This window comes from Anomaloglossus baeobatrachus, chromosome 5, assembly GCF_048569485.1.
Source record: "Anomaloglossus baeobatrachus isolate aAnoBae1 chromosome 5, aAnoBae1.hap1, whole genome shotgun sequence".
NCBI classification, from domain to species: Eukaryota; Metazoa; Chordata; class Amphibia; order Anura; family Aromobatidae; genus Anomaloglossus; species Anomaloglossus baeobatrachus.
The window spans coordinates 67,731,712-67,741,334 of NC_134357.1; the positions used below are offsets into that span (position 1 = coordinate 67,731,712).

Genomic DNA, 9,623 nt, shown 5'->3' on the forward strand with positions numbered 1-9,623 from the left:
ATGAGTGATCTATCCAAATAGCAAACATATCAGTGTATTATTATTTTTTACTGTTTGATATCGCACTTCTCACAGTATATTCCTCCTTGTATCATGAAAGTTTAATTTATTATGCACTGTTATTACTATGGTTAATATTGTGCTTACCAAAATGAAAATAATTAATTATATTTTTCTTTTTTTTTGTTGTAACTAGCACTTTCTACTACTCATACCACTGCTAGTACTACTCCTACTACTGCTACTACTACTCCTAGTACTCCTAGTACTACTAGTAAGTTGTAATGAAGCATTATCTACTAACTGTTCTTGTATTAATGCTCTTATATAATGTATTATGTTACATTATGCTCTGAGTTACATTGTGCAAATTCTAAGGTACAAAGTATTTTTTTTTGTAATCTTACCTTTCCCAACACCAGGCTCACCTAGTAAGTGTAATATATGTAATTACACATTTAATGAAAACATGTTTATTTTCCTGGTGTAAATAATCAGGTATCATTCGAATTTGGGGAAAGACCTTATTTAAAATGCCATGATCCCTCTTAATTTTTAAAACCTGTCAGAAAAAGAGGGTGAGGTGCTTGTAGTTTGTAGAGAAGAATGAGTCACAGAAAATGAGCAAAAATATACAGGTAAAGTTAGGTCCAGAAATATTTGGACAGTGACACAATTTTCGCGAGTTGGGCTCTGCATGCCACCACATTGGATTTGAAATGAAACCTCTACAACAGAATTCAAGTGCGGATTGTAACGTTTAATTTGAAGGTTTGAACAAAAATATCTTATAGAAATTGTAGGAATTGTACACATTTCTTTACAAACACTCCACATTTTAGGAGGTCAAAAGTAATTGGACAAATAAACCAAACCCCCAAAAAAAATTTTTATTTTCAATATTTTGTTGCGAATCCTTTGGAGGCAATCACTGCCTTAAGTCTGGAACCCATGGACATCACCAAACGCTGGGTTTCCTCCTTCTTAATGCTTTGCCAGGCCTTTACAGCCGCAGCCTTTAGGTCTTGCTTGTTTGTGGGTCTTTCCGTCTTAAGTCTGGATTTGAGCAAGTGAAATGCATGCTCAATTGGGTTAAGATCTGGTGATTGACTTGGCCATTGCAGAATGTTCCACTTTTTTGCACTCATGAACTCCTGGGTAGCTTTGGCTGTATGCTTGGGGTCATTGTCCATCTGTACTATGAAGCGCCGTCCGATCAACTTTGCGGCATTTGGCTGAATCTGGGCTGAAAGTATATCCCGGTACACTTCAGAATTCATCCGGCTACTCTTATCTGCTGTTATGTCATCAATAAACACAAGTGACCCAGTGCCATTGAAAGCCATGCATGCCCATGCCATCACGTTGCCTCCACCATGTTTTACAGAGGATGTGGTGTGCCTTGGATCATGTGCCGTTCCCTTTCTTCTCCAAACTTTTTTCTTCCCATCATTCTGGTACAGGTTGATCTTGGTCTCATCTGTCCATAGAATACTTTTCCAGAACTGAGCTGGCTTCATGAGGTGTTTTTCAGCTAATTTAACTCTGGCCTGTCTATTTTTGGAATTGATGAATGGTTTGCATCTAGATGTGAACCCTTTGTATTTACTTTCATGGAGTCTTCTCTTTACTGTTGACTTAGAGACAGATACACCTACTTCACTGAGAGTGTTCTAGACTTCAGTTGATGTTATGAACGGGTTCTTCTTCACCAAAGAAAGTATGCGGCGATCATCTACCACTGTTGTCATCCGTGGATGCCCAGGCCTTTTTGAGTTCCCAAGCTCACCAGTCAATTCCTTTTTTCTCAGAATGTACCCGACTGTTGATTTTGCTACTCCAAGCATGTCTGCTATCTCTCTGATGGATTTTTTCTTTTTTTTCAGCCTCAGGATGTTCTGCTTCACCTCAATTGAGAGTTCCTTAGACCGCATGTTGTCTGGTCACAGCAACAGCTTCCAAATGCAAAACCACACACCTGTAATCAACCCCAGACCTTTTAACTACTTCATTGCTTACAGGTTAACGAAGGAGACGCCTTCAGAGTTAATTGCAGCCCTTAGAGTCCCTTGTCCAATTACTTTTGGTCCCTTGAAAAAGAGGAGGCTATGCATTACCGAGCTATGATTCCTAAACCCTTTCTCCGATTTGGATGTGAAAACTCTCATATTGCAGCTGGGAGTGTGCACTTTCAGCCCATATTATATATATAATTGTATTTCTGAACATGTTTTTGTAAACAGCTAAAATAACAAAACTTGTGTCACTGTCCAAATATTTCTGGACCTAACTGTATATTTAAAACTGGTCAAACATTCAGGACACCCTTGCTTGCTGCCAGGTCCGGCTTCAGGTCTTCGTGGGCCCGGGCAAAAAAAGTCTCAGTCTCATGCACACACAGACACGCAGATACACAGATACGTACACATGCAGGAATACATACCTATTTGAAGACAAAGTCACAACAAATATATATATATTATCAACACATATCTCAAAATATGAGCCATTAATGTAAACACCGAACCAGCCAAGGTAGGACGGGAAGGGTGTCAGCACTACTCATAGTACTAATCAAACACAGGAGGAAAAGAGTAAAGTGCAAAATCAATACTTTATTAGGACTGACACAACAAGAAAAAAATTTAAAAGAGGTATACTACCAGACCAATAGGGATAAAATTACAATAGTCCCATTATCATGACAGTTTGCAATCCATATATTACATAAACGTCAGACCAGCAGTGGTAAAATAACAATTTAGAGTTACATGGTAAGTGGAATAGCTTATTACAAGGCACAGAATGGGGTTCGCTTCTCTTACCTAAAGTGCAAGTTGAGGATGAAAGGATCCATAGTGTGCCTAAGGTGCCAGCAACCCAGATACAGTCCCTTTAGCGAGTGGATTCCCTAATAAACGCCCAAGATCTCCATCCGACGCGCGTTTCGCGGGTGGGTTTAGCTTTTTCAAGGTGGGGAGCCTTAGGCTTAGACTCGCTAAAGGGACTGTATCTGGGTTGCTGACACCTTAGGCACACTGTGGATCCTTTCATCCTGCACTTGCACTTTAGGTAAGAGAAACGAACCCCACTCTTTCCAGGACTGTCTCTTTCCTCGTCTGTCTCTTTCCTCATCTGTCTCTTTGCCCGTCTGTCTCTTTGCCCGTCTGTCTCTTTCCAGGGCTGTCTCTTTCTCCGTCTGTGTCTTTCCCTGTCTGTCTCTTTCCAGGGCCTTCTCTTTTCAGGGCTGTCTCTTTGTCCAGCTGACTCTTTCCAGGACTGTCTCTTTCCTGGACTGTCTCTTTCCCCAGCTGTCTGTTTCCCTGGCTGTCTATTTGCCCGTCTGTTCCTTTCCAGGGCTGTCTCTTTCCAGGGTTGTATTTTTCACTGTCTGTCTCTTTCCCCGTCTGTCTATTTGCCCAGCTGACTCTTTCCAGGACTGTCTCTTTCCTCGTCTGTCTCTTTCCTCGTCTGTCTCTTTCCCCATCTGTCTCTTTGCCCGTCTGTCTCTTTGCCCGTCTGTCTCTTTCCAGGGCTGTCTCTTTCCAGGGCTGTCTCTTTCTCCGTCTGTGTCTTCCCCTGTCTGTTTCTTTCCAGGGCTCTCTCTTTCCAGGGCTGTCTCTTTGCCCGGCTGACAATTTCCAGGGCTGTCTCTTTTCAGGGCTGTCTCTTTCCCCTTCTGTCTCTTTCCCCGTCTGTCTCTTTCCCTGTCTGTCTCTTTCCCTGTCTGTCTCTTTCCCTGTCTGTCTCTTTGCCCGTCTGTCTCTTTGCCCGTATGTCACTTTGCCCATCTGTCTCTTTGCGCATCTGTCCCTTTCCAGGGCTGTCTCTTTCCAGGGCTGTCTCTTTCCCTGTCTGTCTGTCTGTTTCCCCATCTGTCTCTGTCTGTGTCTCTGTCTGTCTGTCTTTTTCTATCTCTCTATCCATCTCTCGACCGACATCATATTACCTCACACATAAGCTTCAACTAACAGTTTATTTTGTTCCTATAGCAACCACCGACAGTTGCTATTAATAACCTATATCTCCCACCTCCATTCAGTTTAATGGCGGCAGGATTTTAGAGACTAACTGTAAAGCACGGGATTAAACTTTTCTGTCAAAACATAGTCTACGACGCTCCCTGGGTCACATGGGGTGTCTGTGCAAAATTTTGTGATTGTAAATGCGACGGTGCGGATTCCTGTGGCGGACATACATACACACACACATACACTCAGCTTTATATATTTTATATATATATATATATATATATATATATATATATATATATATATATAATACAGACCAAACGTTTGGACACAACTTCTTATTCAAAGAGTTTTCTTTATTTTCATGACTCTGAAAATTTTAGATTCACATTGAAGGCATCAAAACTATGAATTAATGTGGAATGAAATAACAAAAAAGTGTGAAACAACTGAAAATATGTCTTATATTCTAGGTTCTTCAAAGTAGCCACCTTTTGCTTTGATTACTGCTTTGCACACTCATGGTAATCTATTGATTAGCTTCAAGAGGTAGTCACCGGAAATGGTTTTCACTTCACAGGTGTGCCCTGTCAGGTTTAATAAGTTTAATAAGTGGGATTTCTTGCTTTTTAAATGGGGTTGGGACCATCAGTTGTTTTGTGCAGAAGTCTGTTGGATACACAGATGATAGTCCTACTGAATAGACTGTTAAAATTTGTATTATGTATTTGTATTTGTATTATGAAAAACGAGAGGCCATCATTACTTTAAGAAATGAAGGTCAGTTAGTCCGAAAAATTGGGAAAACTTTGAAAGTGTCCCCAAGTGCAGTGGCAAAAACCATCAAACGCTACAAAGAAACTGCTCACATGAGAACCGCCCCAGGAAAGGAAGACCAAGAGTCACCTCTACTGCGGAGGATAAGTTTATCCGAGTCACCAGCCTCAGAAATCGCAGGTTAACAGCAGCTCAGATTAGAGACCAGGTCAATGCCACACAGAGTTTTAGCAGCAGACACATCTCTAGAACAACTGTTAAGAGGAGAGTTTGTGCAGCAGGTCTTCATGGTAAAATAGCTGCTAGGAAACCACTGCTAAGGACAGGCAACAAGCAGAAGAGACTTGTTTGGGCTAAAGAACACAAGGAATGGACATTAGACCAATGGAAATCTGTGCTTTGGTCTGATGAGTCCAAAATTGAGATCTTTGGATCAAACCACCGTGTCTTTGTGCAACGCAGAAAAGGTGAACGGATTGGACTCTTCATGCCTGGTTCCCTCCGTGAAGCATGAAGGAGGAGATGGGATGGTGTGGGGGTGCTTTGCTGATGACACTGTTGGGGATTTATTCAAAATTGAAGGCATATTGAACCAGCATGGCTACCACAGCATCTTGCAGCGGCATGCTATTCCATCCGGTTTGCGTTTAGTTGGACCATTATTTATTTTCAACAGGACCATGACCCCAAACACACCTCCAGGCTGTGAAAGGGCTATTTGATTAAGAAGGAGAGTGATGGGGTGCTACGCCAGATGACCTAGCCTTCACAGTCACCAGACCTGAACCCAATCGAGATGATTTGGGGTGAGCTGGACCGCAGAGTGAAGGCAAAAGGGCCAACATGTGCTAGGCATCTCTTGGAACTCCTTCAAGACTGTTGGAAGACCATTTCCAGTGACTACCTCCTGAAGCTCATCAAGAGAATGCCAAGAGTGTGCAAAGCAGTAATCAAAGCAAAAGGTGGCTACTTTGAAGAACCTAGAATATAAGACATCTTTTCAGTTGTTTCAAGCTTTTTTGTTAAGTATTTCATTCCACATGTGTTAATTCATAGTTATGAAGTCTTCAATGTGAATCTACAATTTTCAGAGTTATGAAAATAAAGAAAACTCTTTGAATGAGAAGGTGTGTCCAAACGTTTCGTCTGTACTGTATATACACTTGATTATGTCTACTTATCACAATTGTGGTTGTGAAGAAAAAGTGCTTGCCTTTATGTTGATAATCTTGTAGAAGTAGGTCACATTTCAGATATAAGGAATACCTGTTGGCATATCATGGGTACAACATCAACAAACAAAATTTATTATTATGACCTCAGAGGGCCCGATGTGAACTGGAGAAAATGTGTAAATAAATAACTACAGTGGAACCTTGGTTTACGAGAACAATCCATTATGTGAGTGTGCTCATAAACCAAGTTACTCATCTAGGAAAGCAACATTTCCCATAGGAAATAATGGAAGCTCAGACAATTCGTTCCACAACTTGTGCAATGTCCCCTATTGTGCCATTCCACACAAGCACAAACACGCACAAACACACACACACACACACACACACACACACACACATTATGTTCACCTTACCCTCCGTTCCCTCGGCGGCCTCCTGGTTCTTGTAGTCCACAGGTATTTGTATCTGGTAACCATCGCGGAAACAGCGGAAGTTTCTCCATCGTCACAATGGTTACCGGATACACTTACTGTACCTGTGGACTACAAGAACCAGGAGGCTGCCAAGGGAACGGAAGGTAAGATGAGCATAATATATGTGTGTGCGTGTGTGTTTATGTGTGTTTGTGTGTGTTTGTCTGTCTTTGTGTGGACTGCAAGAGCGGCTCAGAGTGCGGTGAAAGTACAGAACCGGAAGTGTGTGCGGTGAGTATTTGCTTGTACCGCAAAGATTGCTCGTAAACTTAGTTACAAATTTACAGCAAGCTTTGCTCATATGGCAAAATACTCGCACACCAAGTTACTTGTAAACCGAGGTTCCACTGTACATAGATAGTAATGAACGCTTGCCTGCATAAACAACTTTGAATAAACTTTGAACAAACTCTTGATATAAGCTAATATTTGCTGGCAGACTATAGGTGGCTTCTTCAAAAATAATGAGTAATAGTTAAAAAACAAACAAACAAGGTTTCCAGTTGTGCCGCTAGAGTCAGATGTTGCCAATAACCCTATCAGAGGCTTCTAAATGCATGACATCATTATATGGGCTGTCCCATATTGTTTAAAGGCATAGCACTCTTATGCGGGCATCACACGAGCCAATCTATCGTGCGATTGCACGAGCGATCGTGCCCGCCACCGTCGTTTGTGCATCACGGGCAATTAGTTGCACGTGGCGCACAAAGTCGTTAACCCCCCGTTACACGTACTTACCTTCCGGACGACGTCTCTGTGGGCGGCAAAAATCCACTTCCTGAAGGGGGAGGGACGTTCGGCGTCACTGCGACGTCACACAGCGGCCGGCCAATAAAAGTGGAGGGGCGGAGATGAGCGGGACGTAAACCTCCCGCCCACCTTCTTCCTTCCGCATTGCCGTCGGGACGCAGGCAAGCTGTGTTCATCGTTCCCGTGATGTCACACGGAGCGATGTGTGCTGCCTCGGGAACGATGAACAACCAGACGGTCGATTTTTTTGAAAGTGAGCGACGTGTCAACGATGAACGAGAAGATGAGTATTTCTGCTCGTTCACCGTCGCACGTAGCTGTCACATGCTATGATATATCAGACGATGCCGGATGTGCGTCACTACCGACGTGACCCCGACGACATATCGCCTGATATATCGTACCGTGTGACGCCCGCATTAGTGTATGTAAACTTGCACGTTTTTGTAGTTGCATTTTTCCGGACAAGAGATGCAGAAATGGTGCAGAAATCTCTTCATCCAATTAGCAACGTGTGCACATAGCCTTATGGCACATTGACATGCAATTATTGCAATATATAACAATAACGACAGTCTCCTATAAACACCAGTCATAGGTTGACCTTCATGGCAGTGCCGCCATGGCAGGTGAAGCTTTGTTGGGCTTTCTGATGTTGGATGCAGATATAGTGGCTGTGTAACTCGACAATTATCTGCCAATGAAGTTGCAGACTCAACTACTGAGCATGCACCAAAGACAGGACTTGACAACGAGCATGCCAGTAGATCCAATGAAAAGAAGGGGTTAAAATTATGTCATTTTTGTTCACATCATTTGTCGCGCTTTCTTCCAGCACCGTCATGCGGGGGCAGTCTGAATGATGAAACAGGATTTATAAATGGTTATTCCTATTACAGTTATTGCATCTGGATAATTGAGGTCCCATATAATTGTATCTTCATATACTTCAGTAGTATACAGTAAGTAATATTTACACGTGCACTAACATTTGTTTTTACAAACCCCCCCCTTTTGGTTTTCTTTTAACCCTCTCCCCAGAATAACTTAATGTTTCATATTGTATAATTAATTAGTTATTTAATTTAATAGAATTTCTCTTTTTTTATAGTATGCGAAGTAATGGTGGTATTTGCAGTTACGACTACGAGTATTTGATAATATATGACGGAGATGTCGAGAATCACATTGAACTTGGCATGATTTGCGAGCAAACAACTCAAAGGTTTTACACATCATTCAACTTCATTACCTTGATATTTGTTAACCCATACGACTATGGAGAGTTTGAAATGGTGTTTATCATATGCTTTTCAGGTAATATGTGTAATAATTCATCAAATCGATAGTTTATTAATGACATGTTAAAGGGGTTGTCTACTTTCACAAAGTCCAGGTCACTGGGAGCAGTTTGTTATATAAAAATCACAAATTGTGCTCTACTCACCATCCTTGACTCAAGCAAGGCACGTACATAAAAATCATGGGGGAAATAGCAAAAGTCTTAATTGGACTCCCGCTCTCTTGCACCCCAAAAAAAATACAATAAACTATGCAGGCCACAGTCACAGAAGGACATAGTTCCCAATTATTAATGACAGGGAAAGCTACATATTATTGGGGCAGTTCAGAGTAATATCGCTCCTTACTTACTTCAAATTCAAAAATTCAAATTAAAAAATCCGCACAAGTCAATTTCCACATGAATATTCCCATCAGCTCGCGGGAGGGATTATTGAAATCTCATTAATTTATCTGCTAATGGATTTTCAATTACAAATCAAGAAAGAATATAAGCTCAACCAAAAAGAGAGGGGAGCCAGCACATATGCAAATGGCATGCATCAAATAAAAGTGTAAATTCACGGATTTATTCCAACTCTACTATAATACAAAATGAGATCTTTAGCAACCAATTGATCAACTGTTTGAGCCACCCCTGCCATGTCATGGCGAATCTCAACAGGGGGTCCTACTCTATATTTTATATTTCATCGTGCCATGTGGCCTCCTAGATAAATTAAAAGCTGAACCATATTGGAGCAACAAATATCATTATTTTTTACTCTGTGATATCGCACTTCTCACAGTATATTCCTCAGTGTATCATGAAGGATTACTTTATTATGCACTGTTATTAGTATGGTTGATATTGTGCTTACTAAAATTAATTCAATTTTTCCTTTTTTCTATGTTTTAACTAGCACCCTCTACTACTCCTACTACTACTACTCCTAGTACTACTAGTAAGTTGTAATGAAGCATTATCCTCTAACTGTTCTTGTATTAAGGCTCTTATATATTGTATTATGTTTCATTATGCTCTGAGTTACATTTTACAAATTCTAAGGTACAAAGTATTTATTTTTCTTATTCTCTTAGCTCTCCCAATACCAGGCTCACCTAGTAAGTGTAATATATGTAATTACACATTTAACCCCTTAGCGACCCATGATGTACTGCGTAGGTCA

General features: G+C 41.1%; 1 long non-coding RNA gene across 1 annotated transcript; it reads left to right on the forward strand.

The window, feature by feature from the left end:
• Positions 1 to 201: 201 nt before the first annotated feature.
• LOC142313298 (uncharacterized) lies at positions 202 to 8,362 on the forward strand. Its single transcript, XR_012754409.1, has 3 exons — positions 202 to 274; positions 7,988 to 8,114; positions 8,264 to 8,362. It is a non-coding gene; the product is annotated as an uncharacterized LOC142313298 (long non-coding RNA).
• Positions 8,363 to 9,623: the final 1,261 nt, after the last annotated feature.